Raw genomic sequence first — 22,835 nt, forward strand, 5'->3', positions numbered from 1 at the left:
CTTCTGCCCGGAGAGCGGCAGAAGATCAGGGGCTGTGAGCCAGATGGAGCATTGAGGTACCTCTGCCAGCCCACCCTGAGGACGCAAAGGGAATATTGGAGACCCAGGGCCAAGTCCTCCCACCTGGGGAGCCTCCACTGAGGATCAGCTGGGCTGACGCTTAACCTAGGAGGTTGGAGATGGAGGGACTCGGGGGCTGAAGGTGGTTGGCACCTGAATACATGCATATTTTTTTGAGGGGGACCCTCGACCCCTGAGCCCCGTCCCCAGCCCTATTTTGCATTTTATTGAGAGACAGGGTCTCCCTGAGCTGCTGAGGGCCTCACTTTGGTGGAGGCTGGCTCTGAACTCGCGATCCTCCTGCCTCAGCCTCCCCAGCCCCCGGGGTGCTCCACCACACCCAGCTTAGATATTTTGGGGTCCACAAGGACGAGATGACGTGTCTACTCCCAGGTGGAGGATCTCCCCAGATACCACGTGGGTAACAGTGTTCAGTGCGTCTCTGAGAATCGTGATAAAGAGGTTTGCATTCCCAACGTTCAGAGAGTCTCCTAATGGAATAGGCAAAGTCCAAAAATCGGTGACACAAAGGTGTCCACAAGGCAAAACTCAGTGGAAGGAGCGTACGTTGGCCCCAATCTGCAGCAAATAACCATCAATAACGGTCACAAAGACACTCAGGCCACGCGGATTTCTTTAAATGAAGAGAGAGAAAGTCACTACGGCCCACGCTGGCCGGTCTTGCCCCTGCCCACCCGCTCCAGGTAGGAGAGGACTTGTGTTTGACTCGGCTTTTCCGTTGCTATCAGTAAACAGCCCCGAGCAGGACAGTTATAGAGGACGAAAGGTTCACCCAGGGCTCACGGTTGCAGAAGACTCGGTCCACAGACAGCAGGCTCCGTTCCTCGGGCTCGAGGGGAGGCTGAACATGGCGGATCAGAGAGAGACTCCGCTCCCCAGATGCAAAATATAAACCCACAGCCACGCCCCCAAGGCCACGTCCCCCGGCCACGTCCCACCTGCCACCAGTTACCACTGAGCCCATCCCATCAATTCACGGAGGAGGCTCAGGTGGCCCCCGATCCCTTCTCCTCCAGACCTTCTCGCATTGTCTCCTGCGTGAGCTTTTTGACACCGTGACTGAGCCCTAACACCGTCTTTGCAGGTCACTTGGGTGTGACCGAGGCCACCACACGGGGACCGTCCACACAGCCCTAAGAAGTGCCCGTGGGAGACTTAATCAGAGCTCTGGGGCTTCTCTGACCAGGTCGTGCTTAAGCCTGCAAAATCCCACACAAACACCTTGTGAACCACTGCATCCCGAATTCCGCCAATCAACAGGCCAAAGGGACAGTCAGCAGCAGCAGGTGCGCCGGAGTGACCATCAGAGCAACTGGCCACTCGAGGTCCAGGGATTGAGGAGAGTCGACGGAGGCCCCCATCCACCTGCTGCTCCTCTGAGCCTCCACCCAGTGGCACTTGGGAGGGAGCATTCCCGAGCACTGCACCCTGGAGGGACCAAGTCACCCGCTATGGTGACGGTGTGGTGGCCTGTCCCCCGCACCCGGGTTCCCTGTGCCGACATCTGATCCCCAACACGGAACCGGGTTCAGTGAGGTTCAGAGTTGGGGCCTCTGGGAGCCGCGGGGGCTGAGGTCACGGGGTAGGGCTGAATCCTAGTGTCCAGAGGAGGGAGCAGGTCCCTTTAAATTAACCCTTTGACTTTCTTAAAGACACAGTCACCCTTTCCTGCACACAGAATGATATAAAAGGGTTTTTTTTCTTTTTTTTTTTTTCTTTTTTTTTTTTTTTTTTTGCAGATGTCACAGATTTTAATGCAATTAATGCTTCTCCTTGGCTATTTTCAGGCCCCTTATTAAGAGCTACTCTCTCACCCTGGCCTATTGCTCTTAACCCAATTAAACCCAATTAAATCCTCTGCCATGACGGTCCGGTCTCCCCCCATGCTTAAAGAGCCCGCAACACGCGTCTCCGCGACTGCGTGTTCTGTGCAATTGGACGGCCCCAGACTGCGCAAGGTGCACGTGGAGAAAACCTTGATGTCACATTCCCCTCCGTGGACATGGGCCCACAGGGAGGGCGCCATTTTTAAAACCCGTTCTTGCTGGGATGTCAAGGGTTGGAACACGGCCAGGCTGAAGAAGTCTAAAAGGAATTGAGGCAAAACCCGCAAAAGGATTTGCCGCCTTGCTCTGTGCCCTTTGGATTAATTAGGTCACCGGGAAAACCTAGTGGATCTGTGGCAGGACCGAGACACTCATTTAGAAACAGCTGGTTTCTGTCTGCGTGGACTCATTCCCTTCAAGCCTGTGCTGGTGTGGGTGAGAGAGAGAAGGAGAGAGGGAGGTGGAGAAGGTGATTTTTCTATCGTATCATGCGTTGCTCAAGTTTTCAGTGCTGTGACCGAATAGCTGAGAACAGCAACTCATAAGACGAAAGGTTTATGTTGGCTCAGAGTTTCAGAGTATCCAGTCCATGGTGGGCTAGCTCCAAGGCAAAACCAACATGGCGGAAGGACATGGCATATTAAATCTTCTGAGCAAGAGAGAGAGAGAGAGAGAGAGAGAGAGAGAGAGAAGAAGGAGGAGGAGGAGGAGGAGGAGGAGGAGGAGAAGGAGGAGAAGAGAAGGAGGAGAAGGAGGAGAAGGAAGAGGAGGAGGAGGAGAAGGAGAAGGAGGAGAAGGAGGAGGAGGAGGAGGAGAAGGAGGAGGAGAAGGAGGAGAAGAGAAGGAGGGGAAGGAAGAGAAGGAAGAGGAGGAGGAGGAGGAGGAGAAGGAGGAGAAGGAGGAGGAGGAGGAGGATGAGAAGGAGGAGGAGGAGGAGAAGGAGGAGAAGGAGGAGGAGGAGGAGGAGAAGGAGGAGAAGGAGGAGAAGGAGGAGGAGGAGGAGAAGAAGAAGAAGAAGAAGAAGAAGAAGAAGAAGAGAAGAAGGAGGAGGAGGAGGAGGAAGAGGAGGAGGAGGAGGAGAAGAAGAGGAGGAGGAGGAGGAGAAGAAGAGGAGGAGGAGGAGAAGCCAGGGACAAGATATAGTCCTAAACGCACACCCCCAGTGACCAGTGTCCAGTGACCTACTTCCTCCAGCCAACACTCATCTGCATACAGTGACCACCACCAAGTCCATTTGGCCACCAGTGGATTCCTATGGAAAATGGATTAATCCACTGAGAAGAACAGCATCCTAGCCAATTCCACGAATCCTCGGACTCTAGCTACACTGAGGACCGTGCCTTCCAAGGTGACCTTCTGGGGACATTTCCGAACCCAACCATAACAGGTTGTTAAAATGACTAACCATTTTTCAATGGGGCTTTGCATATATTTCACCATTTTAGCTCCATTTATTTTGTAAGATTCGGAGCTTTGGGGGAATTCTCTGAAAGAACAGCCGCCAGGCATGAGCTTCCGGGTCCTTCTAAGGAGGTAAAATGGGTGGACACCACTCACACATGGTGAAGACCCCTGACGAGCAGGATCATGGAGACTCTTCTCCATGAGATGGTCCCTTCTGGGGGAAATTGTCTGGATTTGGGGACGCCAGGGGGTGGTCCTTGGGGTGGGAGGGAAGAGGGGCATCTGCAACCCAGAGGGGAATGGAGGATAAACTCTTCTGAGATGTGCAACGTGAGGAACAGCCTCACAGATGAGACCCATCAGCCCTGCAGGAGGATGATGAGTTTGCCTCAGGACGCAGGTGACTCATCACAAGGGAGTTGTTTGGGAGGCCACTGCTCCAAGCTCAGACCGCCAGCCTAGGACACTGCAGTCCACTCACCACCTGGAGAGCAGGAGGCAGCGGGAGGAGACGTGGAACAGAGGAAGACAAGAGCCAAAGCTCCCAGAAGCCTTGTGATTGACAGCCACGCACACTGGCCTCCCTCAAGAGCGTATCACAGGATCCAAAGGAAAACAGAGAGTGTGCTCAACGTAAGTCCCTGTTATTATCCTGACAGCACCTCATCCAGGGGCAGAGAACGGGACACAAGTTCAAGCATACAAGCTACCTGGGTCTGCGGTCCTCAAACTCTCTCAAACTCTCAAACTCAAACTCTCAAACTCTAGGAGCATCTGTAGAAAAATGTCACGCTGCTAATGTCACTGACAACTCAGAGATTCTCAGGGAAACACACAAGTTTGGATATTCATCATCTAGCCCAGGTGCGTCCAGAAGGCAGGCCAATTTTGGAAACAGTGCCCTTAGGAGGATATTTTCATACACCCCCACAAAATCTGGGTCTTGCTTCATTTTATTTCCTTTTTGGAAGAGAACTGTCCCATAAAGAAGCCCACGTAGGAATTGAAACAGTAAATAATTAGCAGTTCCAGGTTGACAAATCCCTCCCTTAGGACCTCGTGTGTCCTTAGGAGCCAAAAGCCTTCAGAGGGGTCCGGTGGACTTCTGGTTTCAGAAATCTCAGTCCTTCATCAGCCAGCTCCGTTGCTCTGAGTCTGAGTGAGGCAGAACCTCATGGTGGAAGAGTGTGGAGGAGGAAGGCTCCTGGCAGCCCAGGATCAGAAACAAGAGAGAGAACCAGGAGCCGGGGACAGGATATAGTCCCCCAGGACACACCCCCAGTGATCCACTCCCTCCAGCCATGGCCAACCTGCCCACAGGTACCACTGAGTAGCACATTCAGCTATTAATCCATTAATCCATTAAGTGGATTAATCCACTGATAATGTCAGAGCTCTCTGAATCTTTTCACCTCTGAACGTTCCTGCATGAACACATGAGGTTTTCAGTGTAGACCTCGTATCCAGACCATGGTGTGCCCTGAAATCCTACCAGCCTGGAAGGCTGACCTAGGAGGACCTCAAGTTCATGGCCAACCTCAACCACTTAAGGAGACCCTGTCTCAAAATAAAATGTCACAGAGCACCCCCTGGGTCCAATCCACAGTACTGACAAACAAGGCAAAAAGAAATGTCCTCCACTTAACCTCTAAGCAATGTTACTTTTTCTTGGTCTATTATTATAAAATATGATCAAAAAATTATTTATGGGCACCCACCACCCTTTAATCCTCCTCCTCTCTAGCTCCCCAATACAGCCATAAAACTATTCTGGTTATCTCACTGTTCCATATTAACTGTATTGTCCCAGTGAAGCTAATGATCAATCACTCCCCAGTCATATGTAATATGCTAATTATAATTAATCTGAAGACGGTCACCAGTGCACATTTTCATTTGCATACTTTCTGCTTGTCTATTGCTCCAATTATTCTTAATGTTCCCAGAGAACTAAAGCTCATCTCAATTACCCTTTTTTTTTTATAATATTAAATACCTCTTCCTTTTCTTTAAATTTTCCTCCAGTCTCCTTCCAGGATGCACCCGATACTCAATGGGAACCTGAGTTCTTTCAGGTCTCTTCCGCCCAAGATCAGTTTCTTAGTCCCAATGTGTGACTTCATGGGGACATGTCCTGAGACACACTTTGTGATCTCATGTTGCTCTTTCTGCAAACAACATGAAGTGCACTTGCACAATGTGAGACAGCTAAAAGCACACTATGTGCTGTAATCTTATGGGACCACCCTGGAACTAGCAGACTATCTGTGAACCAAAGCCTCAATGTGCAAAACATGACTCTCTGCCATTTTTAAATTTCAACCATGTGGTTAAACCATGTGACCAGCTGGTGGAGGCTGATCACAGGGGAGTAGTTTTTTTTTTTTTTTCCCATTTGCTGTGGTGGGCCTCTATGGTGCACCCTACAGCCCAGAACCATAGATCATTTAATTCCGAGAACATTTAAAAAGTGGAACGTAAATCATTTCTGGTTCTTGGCTTTCTAGTTGATCATTGTTTTGAAATACTCTGTGGGAATCAATCAAATTCCCAGATTGAGCCTTACAATTTTTTATTTGCAATTCTTTGGTTTCTATCTCATCGAGGAAGATAGTCTCATTAATTACCCAATGCCGTCTTTAAACTTGACTATTTTGTGACACGTCTATGAAAATCCCCATCCTGATTTTTAAGTGGTTACATCTTTTCTTGGGGCATCATAATTATGCATAATCATGGGATTCATTAAGCCATATTCATAACTTAATTGGATCAATCTACCTTACTGTAAATCCCATCTTTTTAAATGGATCGGTACTTTGTGTATCTCTTACAAATTACAAATCACAGGGTTCGGGGTTGCTTTTCAGGTTTCTGTTTTGGCTTCTAATTGGTACTATCTGTGTTACCTCCAGATAACATTTTATTTCCCCCACTTACTGAATCGAGTTTCTTACTGGAAGCATCCCTAATTTTTTTAGGGCGTGGGTCTGTCTTTTTACTCCTGAGCTCAATGTGGGTAGACTGGCTTCAGTGGGGGGACATTCAGTTCCATTTACCAAGAAAAGGATCATCCAATTTAGACCTGCAGATAGTCCAAGACTTTACAGTTGGAATCGAGAAGGAGAGGGAAGAGGTGCTGACTCGCCTTTCCTGGTCTAGGCGTCTGTAATTATCTCCATTTTCAACCTGACGTTGACTCAGGCTTCCCGAGAGGGAGAATCCCTGGGTCCTTCCTCTAAGAATCTTCTCTCTCCAAAGTGCATTTTTTGTTGTTGTTGTTTCCTGAAGAATAAGGTAAAGTTTGACCACAATGAATGGAAACCTGGGTTCTCACCAGCTCAACAAAGCTCAGAGATTTTTAACAAATTCTATTTTTATGGAGCGGTGGGTGGTCCTTTTAGGGAATTGAACCCAGGGCCTCCTGCAGGTGAGTCAAGTGTGATACTCCTGAGCTACATCCTCAGCCCTTCGGATTTTCTTTAAAAAGCAAGTTTCATGAAACACCACCCAAAGCCTTGTAAGAGAGACCCTGAGGCACGGCTTTCCAAGTGCTGTGGGACTCCATCTTCCTCCATGTTGGTGTAAAATGGATTGCCTTTATTTTTTTCATTTTTAACTGGTGAATATGTTTCCAGTAGAGTGGAGGCAAACCATTTTTCAATGCATGGGAAATAAATGGGGGAGCCAAGAGAGAAGGTTAGGACTCAGAGTATATTGATGTCACGATTTAGATCCTGAGGTGGAATGATTGGACCAAGAGCGCTACCACCAAACCAGTCCATCCATGTGAATGGAGTGGATGGGTGGTACCTTTAGCATGTGGGCCATGGCTGGTGGAGACTGCTCACAGGGGACATGCCTTAGGGACTCCTTAGAGCCTCCTTTCTAGCCACCATGAGCTCAGAAGCTTGCCTCTGCCATGCCCGGCCGCCATTTTGTTCTGCCATCCCTTGGGCCAGAGCCATGGAGTCGGCCAATGAATCACGGACTGGATCTCTGAAACCCTCATAAACGGCTCCTTCTCTCTGTTGGACTCGTCGGGGATTTTCATCCCAGTGACATAAAGCTAACTCACCACAAGTGGCCCTTCTCCATCTGGGAACCTGCCTTAATTAACTCCTGGGCTTGCCTCACTAATTACCAGCCGATCCACTCAAGTCCACAGAGGGAGTCTCTGCGGTCCACCATGCTTCTCAAGGGCCGATAAGGGCCACTGCTGCTTCGTGTTGCAGCCAGGAGTCTTTGAACTAAGAATGAAAAGCGACTCTGGTTTAAACCTGTAGGAACGAGGACGTCCGACTCTACTGAGTGGCATCCAGTCGTCCCCCATGCCTGCTAAGGAAAGTCAAGGAACACGCTACGGTACTACCAGGGGTGGGACCGTGGTGGAGTGACGCTGTTTCCAAACTTCCATGCCAGAAAAAAATAAATGAGTGCACGTAGCTGTTGCTGTGGTTGGAATAGGGTTTGGGGTAGGTGCCCAAGGGTTGGTCCAGAGAAGGAACCTCTTTGGTTAGGAAGTTCGCCTGCCTCAGGCATTTCGTGATTGACATTTCCCCCACCCACAGCTCCTTGTTGGGATGTGGCACAAGCAAAATTAACCTTGGTGGCAGTATATGTATATATATATGTGACCAGTTCCAACGCTTATCCCTCTTTATCGCTGAACGGTAGGGAACACAGTGACTTGGAAGAAGACAGAAGAGAAATCACCAAAAACACGGTTGCCTATTACAGCTCTTTCGCCACAAGAGCAAACACTGTAATCTGAATCCCGACTCGTCTTAGAGCCTTTTGATTTAAAACACAAATCCAGCAGCAAGATCCTCTGCAAACCCAAACTTAGTACTTTGTCTCTAAACATGATCTTGGGATCCGGTTTCCAATTTTAGGGTTTCACATACAGAAAATGAGACCTTATGGATTTTCCCCAGCAGAGAGGGGTCGCCGACATGTTGAAGATATTTAGCTTCAGAGCAAAGAAGGAGAAAGATGCACCTTTTTCCGACACCAGTTGCCTACTGCGATGGTCTCAGCCCTCAAAGGTACATTACCCTACATAAAGGGACTTCAATGGGCAACCCAGTGACATGGACGGGCAGTGTCAAGCTACCCAATCCCGTGTAAGTTTGCATGGCTTCCTACAAGGTCCCTGAGCAAAGAACTGACTGCAGTTGGCCAGACCCTATTGAAGGTCATTGAAATCGAAGGTCATTGAAATTGAAGGTCATTGACATCCTACGGATTTCGGTGCCGGTTTCTCTTATGGACCAGCCTATTGGGAATCTTCAGAGGGAAGAGGGGCCGTCGTCCCCTTTCTCCCGACATGTGACCCAGAGGAAAGAAGGTTCAGACGCCAATCAACAGACCCTGATGTGGGGGGAATCACGCTGGGTCATCGGGTGACTCCAATGGTATCCCAAGAGTCCCTCAAAATGCAAGATCAATTACCGGGTGTCCACCTAAAGTAAAATATAGGCATTTGTATGATATATTTTTATGGGACCCCCGCAGCAAACTCTCTCAGGACCCCCAGCTGGAGAAAGCGGGTGGGTGGTCTCTTCACTGAGCAAGAAGCCGATTCCAAAATGGCAGCCGTACCCTGAATCCAGAGAGCGGCCCCTAGAGGACAGAAGATGGAGAAGCAGCCAGACTGTGACCAACTCCTGCTGCAGTGGCATGAGGTCCCCACATTGTCCTCCCTCCCTCTTTCTTTAGTTCCCTCTTGGTCCTTGTCCCCTGACTGCATACGGCTCCTTGGTCCAGCTGTTAGTGGACACCTCCATCAATTCGCTGGATTTAGCCGCAGACCATTCAATGTGAGCCCTTAGCCAACTGGTCCCCCTTTGGTGGCTGTGGATCTTCCACGAGGTTAACTGGGAACAAAGGGGCTAAGTGAGTGACCCTGCAAGACAGTCAATGCCAACCATAGCTTCTTCCAGAAACAGCTCCAAAATGCAAATCAAACACCCTGGGATCCAATGCCCGAGAGTTGGTTGCAGTTTGCTGTCCGCCAAGGCACATTTTTGCTCTTCATAAACACATAAAGCAACCACCGAATTCAGCTAAGAAAAAGAAATCGGCTCTGCCTCTCCTTAAAAGAGAGAGCGATCAAACCTTGCAAGCAACCCCAGTTCAGCGATTCCTCCCGTGACCTTCCCAAGGTCCAAGCAGCCGACGGCGTTTTTTAAAAAAAAAGAAAATGTAAAACTTTCGTTTCTGGACGTTGTCTGCAAAGCATTTGTCTTCAGCATCTCCCCGGAGCCGAGGCAGATCTAGCAGCACCCACTTATCTGTCTGTGTCTACGACGATGCTCTTTGTTTTTCCGGAGGTAAAAGGAAAGCATCCTTCATTGGGGGGAGAATATTGCATTAAGGAGCATCGAGATGATGCTGCTGTTTCTCTAAATGACAGCAACCATCCGTCTCTGGGCTCCAGACGGGACGGAATTCTCCCTGGCCCTGGGAATCGGGCACTAAGGGCTCTGGGGACACTCGACCCGTCTTGGGGGTGTTTAAATGTTTCATGAGATGCTACAAAGAGCCCTCGAGAGCATTTAGTGCCTTCTTCAGGAATCCCTGATCCCTCCGTTAGGCACACAATACACTCGCTACCCAGCAGGAGGGCATTGACCACGAGGTATTGACCACCGGTTACCGACAGACATGATCTTGACTATTGCCGTGTTATTTCAAAATGAATTCAATAAATAATTGGCGCATGGAGCACAGTGATCCGCGGACCCGTGCTTACGTTAATACCAGGCACATTCTATACTCAGGAGATTTTTTCTTTCCTGTCTGTTACATGATTAAGACATTTAAGTGAATTTGATTGATTTTCAGAGGTAGGGTCTTGGAGAAGTGATTAGGGTTAGTTAAGGTCATCAGGGTGCAGCCGCATGATAGCATCTGGTGGCTTTAAAAGGAGAAGAGCCAGGCACGGTGGCACACCAGTCATCCCAGTGGTCCAGGAGGCTGAGGCAGGAGGACCATGAGTTCAAAACCAGCCTCAGCCAAAGGGAGGCCGTAAGCCACTCAGGGAGACCCTGTCTCTAAATAAAACACAAAACAGGGCTGGGGACGGGGCTCAGGGGTCAAGTGTCCCTGAATTCAAGCCTTGGTACCAAAAAGAAGGAGGAGGAGGAGGAGGGAGAGCAGAAGAGAGACACACACAGGTACACACGTTCCCTGCCTCTCCCCACATCAGGAGAGGCACCTGTCTGTCCAGAAGGACATCAGCAGCCGGCCCTTGACATTGGTCTCAATCAGCTTTGCATCTCTGTGGCCAACGTATCTGGGAAGCACAACCTGAAGGAGGGAAGATTTAACTGGGCTCGTGCTTCCAGAGGATCCAGACAGCTGATGGCTCCATGGCACCAACATGGCGGAAGAGTGCGGAGAAGGAAAGCAGCTCAGCTCATGAAGCCATGCAGCAGAAGACAAGGAGATCCGGGAAGAAAAATGTGTTTCCAGGGATTCCCCCAACGATCTAGTTCTCCAACGAGGTCCCACCTCCCAGAAGTCCATTCCATCACCAATGGATTAATCCATCCAGTGGATTAATTCACCAAGTGGATTAATCCACCGATGAGGTCAGAGCCCTCGGGACACAATCATTGCTCAAAATCTCATCTTGGAGCCTTGTGCTACTGGGCACCATGCTTTCAACACATGAGCTTTGGGGACCTTCCAGATCCAAACCATAAGGATGTTGGAATTCCAAGTGAGTCCAAATAATCCTCTTTTTCTTTTGTATTCATTCAGGCTGTGGTATTGTGCTATTACAACCAGAAAAAAAAACTGATATATTTATCATGCAGGTGTTCTTCTGAATAAGGATTTGTCTCTATAATCACCTGAGTCACTAAATTCTACCTGACATGTGACCCTCGGCTGTGCATGGAGTCCTGAAGAGCTCATTCGCTGGAAGAAAGGGCAGCTAAGAGACATGGGGATGGCATTGACAGAGACAGGGACTTTGAGACTGAGCACTGCTGGTTCTAGAAGATTCTGTGGTTCCACCCACCTCCTAGAGAGCATAGAGACCCAGAGAGAGGCCATGCATAAGCTAGAAAAGGAAGCCCCAGGACCTGCCATCCAAGGCGTCATCTGTATTCACATGGGGGACTCTTCCAGACGCGTGGACCACCATGAACTGAGGGTGGGATGGACGTCGCAGGGGAGATGGAGCAACCAAGAAGGAAGAGGAGAGAGGATTCAACAGAAAGTCACCCCCTGGAGGGATCCACTAAATGCACCTGGTGGAAGACACCTGGGGAAAGAGCCCGTACCCCTCGGTGCTTGAATTTGCAAAGCATCAGTCCAATAACATTGGAATTGCTTCCCCACATCATGCAAACCCAGGAACAAATTCCTTCAATTCCCTCTTAAGGAATCGTCGCAGCCAATTGGTTCCACTACAGAAAACCAAGATGGCGCCTCGGCCGAGAATGACTTCAAGTATCGTCTGTTCCTTTGGCAAGCTGGTGAGGTGGACTTGAATGGATCCTTGAAAGTGTCAGATTCTGGTTGGATATTCCAGCAGTCACTACGATTTCGGTGCTATTTCTCCTTTTCAAAGACATTTGAAATACATAATTGAATGGTTGGTGCCACATCATTTCAGAGACATGTTCCTGTTTATTTATTTATTTATTTATTTATTTATTTATTTATTATTATTTGTGGGGGTATGCCCAGTACCTCCCCAAAATAATAATAATAATAATAATAAATAAATAAATGACACTGAATCGTATGCCCAGCTCTTTTTACTTTTTATTTTGAGACAGAGTCTAGTGAAGTTGATGAGGCTGACCTCCAACTTGTAATCCTCCCACCTCAGCCTCCCAAGTTGCTGGGATTAGAGGTGTGTGCCACCATACCTGGCTTCAGAGAACTATTCTATGACTTAACCAAAGAAATCGTAAAGAATGCCAAGGAGTGGTCAAACCAGAAGATGAATTCTGTGGTTGCACTGTGAATAAGATGTTTAAAATATAATGTGCTTTTTCCAAGTGTGAAATTACCAGCAAGAATTATTTGTCTCAGCTTGGTATTCAGTTTTATTCTGAGCCATATACAGATGGTATTTCCAATTTAAAATGGGTTTCCTGAGGAGAATACCCAATTTTAAGTGGAGATGCATGTGTACCTGGTTTAAACATAAAAAGTGACATTGTATCCAAAGAATTAAATTAGCTGAGATTTTTTAATTGGCCAGATTTTATTGGTTAACCTTTTCCCAAGAATGGCATAATCTGGAAAAAGCCAATCAATTACCCCTTAAGACAAGTGAAAGACTAAGCATTCCCCAATGAAGGTTTGCATATTCTAAATAATAGAGAGAAAATACAGCAGCTAAAATTGTAGTCCGCTCAGAAGAGTTAAGTACAGAGAAGTCAAATAGCGTAATATTCATTTGTGCACATACGGGACCAGGACAAAGGTGGCAAGAGAGACGTCTCAGACTCAGTTCCCATTTGCTCCAAATCACCTCCAGAAACATGCCCTAAAATGTTGCACTGAGGTTCTTCTCCAACCAGATTCTCAATATTCAATGAAGAAAATTTCCTGGGACTCTACAACGAAGGGGAACAGAAAGATAAGTAACACGAGTCAACATGATTCTATTTCCCCTCCCAATGGGAAAGACTCTCAGAAGGATTTTCTAAAGTAGATGAAAGGACTCCACTCATGTGGTTGTTCATCTCTGAATGATAACACAGAACAGCTTCAAGCACAAAATGGCGCCATGCCCCTGGTGGACCAAACTGGTATTGCCCAGGCTCACTCTATTCCCTGCTCAGCTGGATAGAGGTTAGGGAACTAGTGCAAGGTCACTAACTCAACGTGAGCTGCTTGGCCAGGACGTGGACTTCATGGCAAATTGTCCCCAAGTGGAACGTGTTCTACTTCCTCTTAAATGATTGAGTTGAGGTCAACTGGCCTTCACCAACACATTCAGAGAAAATCTCCCACATGGACGGCCCTATGGTACCGAGTGACAGCATGAATGTTCTCTATCAGAACTTCCAATCCCCTGAAAAAAGAAAACGGTAGAGGTTCCCCATTCCAGGAAGAACAAATTCATGTTTTCCAGGTAGATAACCCTACAGTGCGCTTCAGCAAAGTCCTAACGGTGACATTCCCCATTACCCCGCAATACTTAGGATGGCGTGTTTTCCAGACTCACTGTGGAGAGGGAAGAAACAAGGGAAGATTTTTAGGTAATTGATCCTCCGTCATCTGTAACTAAAATATATTTAGTTAATATTTACTACAGTCCACCGCACACCAGGCGAGACATCGAACCACACACACCAGGCAAAGACAAAACCACCAGGTTCCCCATTGATACTAATTATCCTCTTCAGGGATGCCTGCTGAGTCAGAATCACCTCTCTCCAATTCTCACGAAGAAAGGGAATGAGGGAACCCCTGTGATTTTTAACTGTGCGACATGTGCTTCATTAAACAGTTCAGCAAAACACAACAAAAATCCCAGTGACTGCTTCCACTTCATCACGGATGGGATCCCTTCTTCTGCATCATGAAACAAGGGTATTGCAGCAGGAAGAAAAGATCGAAGATGGCACCCCACGACCAATCTGCTTGATAATGAACCCCACGTTTCTTCTGCATCATGAAACAAGGGTATTGGAGCAAGAAGAAAAGATTCAAGATGGCGCCCCATGACCAATCTGCTTGATAATGAACCCCAGTCTCCAGCAAGAGTGAACAGCAACCAGACCACACACTGGCGTGAGGGCAGCCACCACATCTGAAACTGGTGCATACGAATCCACATGGAAGATTCCAGAGTCTTTGGAGACCCCACTCATCCACACACTCCCACTTTATCTGAGCTCTAGAGTAGACGAATCGATAGATTTCACTGTGAATGATATTGACTCTATACTAAAACTCACTTAATAATTCATGCATAGATGCATTAGTCTGTGAACCCAAGAGGTTCACCGCGATCCGGCTTCACACCCACAGAAAGATCCAACCGTGCCAGAAAGTATGGATTGGCCAACATTTCTGTAAACAGTCAATGATAAACATCTTGGGCTGGGAAAACCATTTGGTCTTTACGGAAGCTTTTCAACTCTGGGACTATGGTGACAGGTCTGGGAAAACACAAATGAGAGTATGGTTGGTTTCTTAAAAAAATAAAATTTGTTTGCAAAAGCTGGGTTGCCAATCAGGCCACATTTGGCTTATCCTATATATGTACGGGGACGTTAGCATTTACTCAAAGTCAAATTCATTTTTCTCCTCCGTCGATCAAACAAAATTACCTTATGCATAAATGACTTATAAAAAGTGCAAGATGATCCATTTAACCAGATACACCTATTTATTAAATTTCCATTCTCGTATGGACCCCTTTGCCTGGGGACGGGGGCTGGGGGTGGGGACCCACACCATAAAAGGCATTTTATTTTATTTGCAAAAATACAAAAGACACAAGACATCAGTTGTACTTACTAACTGGATTACCCTGGGCTCAGGATAGATGGTTTTAATACAAACCATGGGCAGCAATATTAACATTTGCTACACATTTACACCTAATTGAATCTTTGGGCAGGTTGGGGGGGAAAAGCTCATAAGATTTATATTAATTATAGAGCAAATCTGTCAATATTTTGCTCCTCCTAAGGAGGAACAACAGTTTTATTTTTTCAATCAAAATGAGAAGAAAAATACCAGATTTAACCCCATCTTGTTCAGTCAAAGCTTCCTACAGATTTTCCTTTTAAGTGTTTAGGTCTAATAAAGTTTATTATTCCAAGGTAGTAATGATCATAATTACAAGAATAAAGGAAAATAAAGAGGGAAATTGGCTTTCAGCACAGTTTAAAATGTTTGCCAGGATAAATTCAAGCTCTCACTACCCATTCTTTCCTCCCTGAGTGAACTAAAGGCTACCTGGGCTTCTGCATGGGATGCAAACACCTGTCAACACTCAGCTACTAAATGCACCTTCCATTCTACCCCTCCCAGATGCAAGATATCTAAGGAGACTAGCAGACAGGAAGTGACATCATTGGTGGGAAGGGCTGAAAAAAACAGAGCACATAGGAAGTGACCTCATTAACGGGAAGGACTGAAAAAAAACAGAGCACATAGGAAGTGACCTCATTAGTAGGAGGGGCTAAAAACAGGGCAGATAGGAAGTGACCTCATTAGTGGGAGGGGCTAAGAACAAAGCCAAGTCTCCCCTTAAGGAGAGTCACCCTCTTGAGAAGGATGGTCTTCCTTTCCCTCCATCCTGTACACAGCCTCCCAAGGTCCTGACCCCCAGAGGCCTGGGCCTGAGGGAGTCCAGGGACCTCCATCCTGGGCCTCCTCTGCTCTGGCAGAAGTCCAGTGTCCGCCATCTTCCTTCTGGGATTTTGTGAGAAATGGTCCCTGAGGAGCAGACAGACCCAAAGGATTGGTTTTTCAGGACTTTTGATCTCAGGATCATCAACCAAGGGACATGAAACTCTCCTTCGTGGTAGCCAAATAAACAGTGGCCACATGAGCTTTCATTTCAGTGCAGTAAACAATGAGAAATAGTGGGAGGAAATGCTTTGAAGAATGAATGGGATAATATATTTGTTTTCTCTTTTCATTTCATCAGTATCTTTTTGACTATCTCAGAGTGTCCTTCCCATTTATTTGGCAAACATTTTTCAGCTTTCAAGTGTGGGACTGCTATCCTCATGGGGTGTCAGTAAAGGAAAGAGAAAAAGGATCACGTATCGACCTCAGGGTGCCTCCATCCAGCCTCTGTGGTTTATATAAAAAGATTAAAAGTTTTTGTAATTGTGCACATTTTTTTTTCTGCCTGTAAAGAGCTAGGGATAAACCCCAGACCCTGCACCTACTGTGCAGCCTGTGCGCTCCACACCTGAGCTCCACCCCAGCTCCTGATAGTTACAACTTTAAAAAAATCCCCATCCGGTGCTAACCTTAAAAGGTAACTATGAAAACTTCACTTTAGCTAAAGTGCTATTTTCACGCTGTCTTTCCATTTCCAAGAAAACAAAATACTCTTATTAATTCCAACAGACTCCACAGCTAGGAAAAGAGAAAACATTTTTTTGTTGTTCAAGTGTTGAATTTATGTGTTTTTTTCCCACTAAGTGGAAGGGATTTATCACAAGAACCAGACAGATATTTTCAAGCACAATTTATCCCATTTTCTGCGTTGGAAATGTCCTTCACATCTTAGATGCCTTTGCGGTAGCATTACGATACCGTCAGGTTTTTATTCAGTCGCTGGATTCCAAACAACTCAAGGGTCCCTGAGTCAGACTGATTTGCACAGCTACATTAAATCACAAGCAGTTTAGTAAACGATGTCATTGGGTAATATGTGTGCAACTAAGCGCACTATAAAAATCTCAACATTCAAATTGGCTGGTCTCAGAAGTGCCTTCTCCCCAGAATCCTCCACATCAGCACACACGATGCTCCATATAATACTGGACGTCCTCTCTCCTGGGACACCCTTGGATTCCCTGACTTAGAAATGGAAGCTAGTTTTCAGGAACACCAGCAAGGGATTTTATTCCTGACCATCGGGTGTGAATCAGACCATGTTCTCATTGCAATAAAATTAATCCCAACAGAAGATCACGGATGTGGTTTGGATATGAAGAGGTCCCTGAAAGGCTCAAGTGTCAGATAAAGCTAGAAAGTTTAGAGGTGAAATGATTGGGTTATGAGAGGTGTGACCTGATAGTGGATTAATCCACTTGGGTGGACTCACTGGGTGGTGGCTGCAGCAGGTGGGTGTGGCTGGAGGAGGGGGTCCCTGGGCTGTGCCTTTGGGGTCTCTGTCCTGTCCCTGGTGAGCACAGCTCTCTCTGCTCCCTGGTGCCCTGTCCTGAGCTGCTCTCTTCCTCCAGGCCCTGCCGCCATCTTGTTCTGCTCCCCTTGGGCCAGAGCCATGGAGTCGGCCACCATGGACTGAACCTCTGAATCCATGAGCCCCTAAGTAGACTTTTCTTCTAAAAGCTCATGTGTGAGACACTACAAGAACCTTCAGAGGGGAAATGATTGGGATAGGAGAGGTGTAACCTGCTCAGTGGATTAATCCACTTGAATGGTCTCATTGGATGGTGACTGTAGGTAGGTGGGTGTGGCTGGAGGAGGGGGTCCCTGGGCTATGCCTTTGGGGTCTCTGTCCTGTCCCTGGTGGGCAGAGCTCTCTCTGCTCCCTGGTGCCCTGTCCTGAGCTGCTCTCCTGCTCCAGGCCCTGCCGCCATCTTGTTCTGCTCCCCTTGGGCCAGAGCCATGGAGTCGGCCCACCAGGGACTGAACCTTGGAAACCATGAACCAAAATCAACTTTTCCTCCTCTAAGTTGTTCTTGTCAAGTCTTTTGTTCACAGCAATGAAAAAAAATGAGTAAAATATTCCAAACTATTAATCTTAAAAGGTAAATTCCACAAGACTATTCCAAACTACCATAGAAACCCAGGGAAAATTGACTCCCAAAACAGTGATTATGAAATCAGAACGTGTTTGGTCAACTGTGCATAGAAAAGTCTATTAAAATGGCATGAGTTGAAATTTTCACGTATTCGTGGAGTCAATTATTTGTAACTCTCAGGCTGCTTTTGTTCTGATTTTATAACCTCTGATTGTTCACATTACAAGGGAATGAATTCAGAAACTCTTTAGGATTTAGACAAATCAGAAATCTAGTCATGGAAATTCAGCCACTTGGGAGCAGAGTTAGTAGACGTGGATGTCCTCACTCACAGGTACATGCATTTTTATGCTGCACACTATACATTATAGACTGGATCCCCCGTTGATTGAGCACCAGTGGCTTTGAAAGAAGAGAGACAGAGAGATCAGAAGGTGCAGATTCATGCCTTCTCCCTACTCCGTGCTCCTCCTGTGCAATTTGATGCTGTGAACCATCTGGGAACCACCGCTGAACGGATGTTATTCTAACTAAACAGTCCGGGAGTTTTGGTGCTTACTGAAGGAGGTTCTGAAGATTGCTACACACGGCTGGTCGGACTGCAAATTAGTGCAAATTAGTGCAGGATAGAGATTCTTCAGAAAATTGGGAATGGATCCACCATGTGACCCAGCTATCCCACTCCTTGGTTGATACCCAATGGACTTAAAATCAGCCCACACTCCAGGGTCACAGCCACATCCATGTTTATAGCAGCTTCATTCCCAAGAGCTAGACCACGAACCCAACCTAGGTGTCCCTCGATAGATGGACGGATAAAGAACATGTGGTATATATACTCAGTGGAATATTACTCAGCCTTAAAGAAGAGTGAAATGATGGTATTTGCCAATAAATGGTTGGACCTGGAGAATATCATGCTAAATGAAATAAGCCAATCCCACCAAACCAAAGGCTGAATATTGTCTCTACTACGCAGACGCTAATTCACAATAAGGTGGGGGGGTCACTAGGGAAGAATAGCGTTACCTCAGATTAGGTGGAGGGAAGTGATGGGAGGGGAGGGGAGGGGACGTGGGGATAGGAAAGACAATAGAATGACATAGACATTGTTACTGTATGCATATGTGTGACTGCATGACTAATATGATTCTGCAACATGCACAATTTTTTTTTTTTTTTTGCAAAAAGATCTCGAGGCAAGAACGCATCATTTATCACTGGCCATCCACCCAGCTGAGCCGTCCGTCCACTGGCTGTCCATCGGGACCCATTACTAACCAAAGCTCTACTCAGAACGTCACAACAGCGTCTCCACCGCACAGCCCTAAGGTGAGACCCATCACAGCGGAGACCAAGAAGCAGCAAGCAACCTTCTGTGGACATTGACTGATCAAACCCAGTTGGTTTCAACGGCAGATCCCAACCTCGTGCCTGAGGTTTAACAATGAACGCACCCTTCGAGATGCAGAGGATCCCCTCTGCTTCCCTGATTGTGCACTGCATGTGACGCTCCCTTGGGGTCTCAAAGTAGGAGCCGTGGCTCACCCATGGGACAGAGCCCCTTTCTCCACCTACGGCCACCATTTTCCTTTTGTATGGGGGCATCCTGATCCCATCAAGATAGTGGAATTCCTAGAATTCCTGGTTCTCTCTCTATATAAATAGTCTGATGAGAATGTCTATATTCATGGAATTCTCAATAAATAGCTTTGATAAAATTTATAAAAATGTGTACAAAATACACACTCACAAAAAAAAAAAAAACAGATGATGAATCATCTTCTCACATTGGACGTCTCCATTTTGACAGGTACGTTTCAGTTGTAGCCTAAAAATTGATGAGAAAATTGGCCAGAAACCCATATTTAAGCAACACAGTCATGGATGCTGCCTGTGTAGGGTGGGAGTTGGCAGCGGAACCATGAAAAGCCGTGAGTACTGATTTGGAATAGATTAAAACATAACAGGATCCTTTCAAATATTTGAGTTTGGGGAAAAGAGTCCAGAATTTGCATCATGAAATATTTCTACTACGGACGGCTAACAAGAGTACGCCGTAAACATTTCCTACCCATCTCTCTTTGCTTGGGTTCTAGGCTGTTTGCAGATTTCTAGATCGCGAAAAGGATCTCGAGGTCTCAGTGGACCTCAGCCTGCATCAGAAACATGTGTCTGACATTCTGGATCCCTCTGAAATGGCAACAAATGAATAGGGTAGAGTGAGAGAGGGTGGCCCCGGTTCAAATGGCCCAAGAAATGTTTGGTTCGCAGATAACCAGAGGTTTTTATGCTATCACATGTGAGCAGGGAGCAAGGATGAACTTCCAAGAGATCGGCACCAACAGGACAGAGCAGAGTCACTCATTGGTGCCCTCTAGGACAGAGAGGCACTCTGATTGTGGCTCTGGGGGGGGGAAGAAGTCATCCTAGGGAATTCCAAATTGTCCTTATGGACACTCCAAGTGAACTGGTTATGGTCACCATTACGTTTACTGTCAAGAACTCAACTAGGTTTCCAAAGCAGTTGCCCCCAACGAGCCTGATTTCACCAGGCGGATAATGCACGCACCGCCCGCTGAGAGAACGGCTTCAACAAAAGATGACCAGCCAGGAAAGCACTGAGACTCATTTGCAGGGAACAGGGTTGGCGGGAAGAAGCCACGGACCCTAAAAGACGTGCCTCTATGAGGATTTCTGTGGGATTCAAGTGAAATGCATGTGGACGCTTCCAGCCAGCAGATTCCTCTGGAAGACCTGCCATACGCAATTATTGAGTACCGAGGGTTTCCTGTCGACACAGTCCTCATAGCCTACACACATCCTCCAGAACACACTCAACCGTCTCTAGATGACTTATAATAATGCTATTAAAAATGCCACGTAAATACCATCATTCTATATCGTTTTGGGAATAATGACCAACCGTGGTACGTGTTCAGTACGAACGCCATTTTATCAGATATTTTTTGATCTGAGATTGGATGCGTCACCTGGAGCAGAAACGTTGGATACACAGGGTCCAACGTATTTTAATTCAGATCAGACATTTTCCGCACTAGTGCTAATTTCCCGCTCTCCTCCCAACTTGCAGCCTAAAGACTCTTCAAGGACATCTCTCCCCGATGTCAGAGCCATGGTGGACCCAAGGGTTACCAGGAGACTGACCAGATGCAGGGGCTCAAGATGGTGTGGCCTGAATATTGGAGTTTCTAGTGTCCCCCAGGTGTGGCCGATTATCCTGGGACAACGTCCATCCTGAGGGACAGTTTCCTCCTTTAAAAGACGTGGAGATCTGATGTCCAACCCCAACCCAGACCTGAATCCTTCAGGCGATCCTCTAGACAGATCCCAATCCCATCCTCCTGGAAATTACATTGGGACAGCACCTGTCAATCTTCTATCTGAGCGCCAACCCAATGGGTAAAGGAAGACCCAAGAGAAGAATGGAAGTTGTCAATGTCACAGCAAAAAAGCACACAACTCTCTGGCCTCAGCTCCATGCAGAAACCTGTCCATAGTCAAGCCCTCAAAAAAGCCCACAGTCCAGATGGACACTGGTTCTCTGGCCCCTCAGGGTAGCCAGCACCATGGTGGCCGCCATCTTGGATTGGCCCACACGCATTGTGAAGACTCACCATGACACTGTCCTTCAGCCCGGGTGCCTTTCAAAACGCCTTCATGGAAGGCTACTTGATGATCTTTTCCATGTCAGCACATTTCTCCCTAAAAAAAAAAAAAAAAGAAAAAGAAAAGAAAAGAGGAACATAGTTTCTGCACTCCATGATGGCTTCAAAGCCGATATTGGGTTCCTTGTGAATTTTCTTAGGGTTTGCTGAAGAGGAACTAGCTGGTCATTCTGGACTGGGACCTCAGTCCGTCAAGGAACTTGAGAGAGGACAGAGCCATGCCTACTTTGTGGTCTTTGTTGCACAATATTGGCACACACGCGCGCAGATTGCAAGCACACCTCAAAGTCATTGCCACACAAGTGGCTCACCGTCACCATTTGGGCACTGTGAACGCATTCTTTAGAATTTACCGTATATCTATGTTGTTTCCAGCCACTTTGAATGAGGAACTCATCATCTTCAGAAAACTAACGAGAAGAACCAATCCAATCCCGAGCCCTCACACATCCCCAGGTCTGATCCTGGATGGCAGAGAGGTCTCCCTAGGGTGGTGGATGGGAACATGCCCACTCGCACACGGTCCCACCCTCTGCAATCCACGGCACTGAAAATGCTGTCTGTTTGTCCAGTACGTGCCCCACAACTGTTGAGCACTTTCCTGGTCATCTCACCTGGGAATCTTCTCTGCACAGAGGATGCTTTTTGCAACCCTAAAACCTTCTACGTCTAAACAGAGAATCCTAACGAGGATCTTGGAGTTTTCAAGATATCAAGCAACCTTTCCATCTCAATAAATATAAGAGCATTCTTAATATCTCTAGAAATTGCTTCTACCTCCATTTTATCACAGGATGGTGTTAAACTCCAAGTTCTCAAGTTAAAAAAAAAATGCTACATGGGTATTTCAGAAAAGTTCTATAAAAATTAGTGTGACTTGGTCGAGTGCAGAGGCACATGCCGGGAATCCCAGCGACTTGGGAGTCTGAGGCAGGAGGATCACAAGTGTGAGGCCAGCCTCATCGATTTCCCAAGGCTCTCAACCATTTGACATGACGGTGACTCAGACTGAGAAATAAACAAGGGCCAGGGATGGATCTCACTGATAGAGTAGCCCTGGTTCAATCTCAAGGACCAAAAAGGAAAGGAAAAAAAAAATGAGATTGGGCATGATTTGTGTCGGAGGGATGAAAGCCTTAATTATGGTCTTAGGCTTGACTTTCTATTTCTTGGCATGATTGATTTTGCTTATAGCTTGGCCTGAGTGCCCACGTTGGCTGGAAATGAAAACCACATCGGTGTGTGTGTCTCTTCTACTTTCAGATGGGACATTGCAAAAATTAAAACAAAATGTGCTCATCACAGCTTGGTGTCTAGGTGTGCAGTCTACATCGACTCCATAGAAAGAACCGTGTTCTTGCACACGAGTTCTCTCTGGAAGGATTAACCTCAAA

The 22,835-nt window shown here is 46.9% G+C and overlaps 1 protein-coding gene across 7 annotated transcripts in view; it reads right to left on the reverse strand.

The window, feature by feature from the left end:
• Positions 1-22,835, reverse strand: part of Nlgn4x (neuroligin 4 X-linked) — a 163,090-nt gene that overhangs the window by 115,566 nt on the left and 24,689 nt on the right. For 6 of the 7 annotated variants that reach the window (XM_040286892.2, XM_005335530.5, XM_021733424.3 and 3 more), the window contains exon 3: positions 21,391-21,478. The exons of the other annotated variant lie outside the window; for it this stretch is intronic. The gene's annotated coding sequence lies outside the window, so the exon portion shown is untranslated. The remainder of the gene's footprint in view (positions 1-21,390; positions 21,479-22,835) is intronic. 7 annotated transcript variants of the gene reach the window in all.

Source organism: Ictidomys tridecemlineatus, chromosome Y (assembly GCF_052094955.1).
Source record: "Ictidomys tridecemlineatus isolate mIctTri1 chromosome Y, mIctTri1.hap1, whole genome shotgun sequence".
In the NCBI taxonomy this organism is placed as follows: Eukaryota; Metazoa; Chordata; class Mammalia; order Rodentia; family Sciuridae; genus Ictidomys; species Ictidomys tridecemlineatus.